Genomic DNA, 2,210 nt, shown 5'->3' with positions numbered 1-2,210 from the left:
AATGTGCTTAGTTCGAGAATGTTGCACGGTATTGTGAGAAATCTTAATAGCACTCTCATTGTCACAAAGCAATGGAACATGTTTCACATAGATCCGATAATCCTTAAGAGTTTGGGTCATCCAAAGTAATTGAGCACAACATGAACCGGCGGCAATGTATTCCGCTTCGGCGGTGGATAAGGATACCGAGTTTTGTTTCTTGGAGGACCAAGACACAAGAGATCTACCAAGAAATTGACAAGTACCTGAAGTGGACTTTCTATCAACCTTGTCACCGGCATAGTCCGAATCGGAGTAGCCAACAAGATCAAAAGAAGACCTCTTAGGATACCAAATGCCAACATTTGGTGTATGTATTAGGTATCTCACTATCCTTTTCACAGCCTTAAGATGACATTCTTTGGGGGCCGCTTGATATCGTGCACACATGCATACACTTAGCATAATATCGGGATGGGAGGCACAAAGATATAACAATGAACCAATCATAGATCGATAAACCTTTTGGTCAATCGATTTTCCATCCTTGGTCAAGTCAAGATGTCCACTAGTAGGCATGGGGGTTTTCATACCTTTGCTTTCTTGCATGTTGAACTTCTTGAATAAGTCCTTGGTGTACTTTGTTTGAGAAACAAAGGTGCCGTCCTTAGTTTGCTTGATTTGCAAACCAAGAAAGGACTTGAGTTCACTCATCATAGACATCTCAAACTTCTTCGACATTAGCTTCCCAAACTTTTCACTAAAATGAGGGTTAGTCGAACCAAATATGATATCATCAACATAAATTTGGCACACAAATAATTCACCATTAACCCTTTTAGTAAAAGAGTAGAATCTATCTTTCCAATCTCAAAGCCTTTTTCAATAAGGAACTTGGTCAAGCATTTATACCACACTCTAGGAGCTTGTTTAAGACCATAAAGAGATTTGTGAGGTTTGTAGACATGATTAGGTTTCTTAGGATTAACAAAGCCGGGAGGTTGTTTAACATAAACTTCCTCCTCAATTTCACCATTTAGAAAAGCACTTTTAATGTCCATTTGGTATAAGGTGATATCATGGTAATTAGCATAGGCAAGTAAGATGCGGATGGACTCAAGTCTAGCAACGGGGGCGTATGTCTCATCATAGTCCATACCTTCGACTTGAGTATAGCCTTGGGCAACGAGACGTGCTTTGTTGCGGACGACTTGACCATCTTCGTCTTGCTTGTTGTGAAACACCCATTTGGTACCGATGATGTTGTGGTTGTTGTCGGGCTTCTCAACCAATGTCCACACTTGGTTTCTCTCAAAGTTGTGTAGCTCTTCATGCATGGCATTTATCCAATCCGGATCTTCTGATGCTTCTTTAACCTTCATAGGTTCAATGCTAGAAATGAATGAATAATGTTCACAAAAATTAGCCAAACGAGTTTAAGAGCGAGTGATTCTCCCGGTTTGAATATCATTGAAGATTTGTTCGACGGGGTGGTCTCTTGAGACTCTTGCTCGAACTCTTGAGAGCTTTTGCTTGGGTCGGGGTGGAACATCTTCTTCATCATCTTGTCCTTCTTCTTCTTGCCCTTCTTCATTGTTGACATTGTCGCTCTCTTGCCGTGGTGGAGAAGGAGGTTGATGAGGTTCATCTTGGAGTACTTCCTCGTTTTCTTCATCTTGGTGTGTCCCACTTGTGGATGCTGAAAGCACAAGTGCTCCCTGGGTGATTTTGGTAATTAATGTCAACATATCTCTTGTTGGACTAATGTTTCTATCTAGTATGTTTCAGATGAGTTCAACAATTGAGTGGCATGGACTAGAGGATGTGGAACCCCTTCAAGATGCTAAAGACAAAGGATTGGTGTAGCGACCAGACCTCAAATGGCCTGTGCTGCTGTGCACCAGTGTCATCCCTGGATCAGTAATGCTGACACGCACAGTACAAATGGAGGATTTATAACAGAGTAGCAATCACACACTTATTACATCGAATATCTCCAAAGAGATTAAGTATGATAAACATGGCTTAAGGCCATCTAATAACGATAACAGCGGAAGACTTGGAAGAATAGTGAGTCCATCAACTCCAGCGGCATCACTGAGTATAAGACCACGACCTAAGGCACCTTACTCGTCGTCTGAAAAGTCTACAACATGAAACGTTGCAGCCCGAAAATGGGTCAGCACATAGAATATGCTGGCAAAGCAACACATAGAGAGCAATGAACAATG

The sequence above is a fragment of the Aegilops tauschii genome, chromosome 3 (assembly GCF_002575655.3).
Source record: "Aegilops tauschii subsp. strangulata cultivar AL8/78 chromosome 3, Aet v6.0, whole genome shotgun sequence".
Lineage (NCBI taxonomy): Eukaryota > Viridiplantae > Streptophyta > Magnoliopsida > Poales > Poaceae > Aegilops > Aegilops tauschii.
This window is presented reverse-complemented; position numbering follows the sequence as displayed.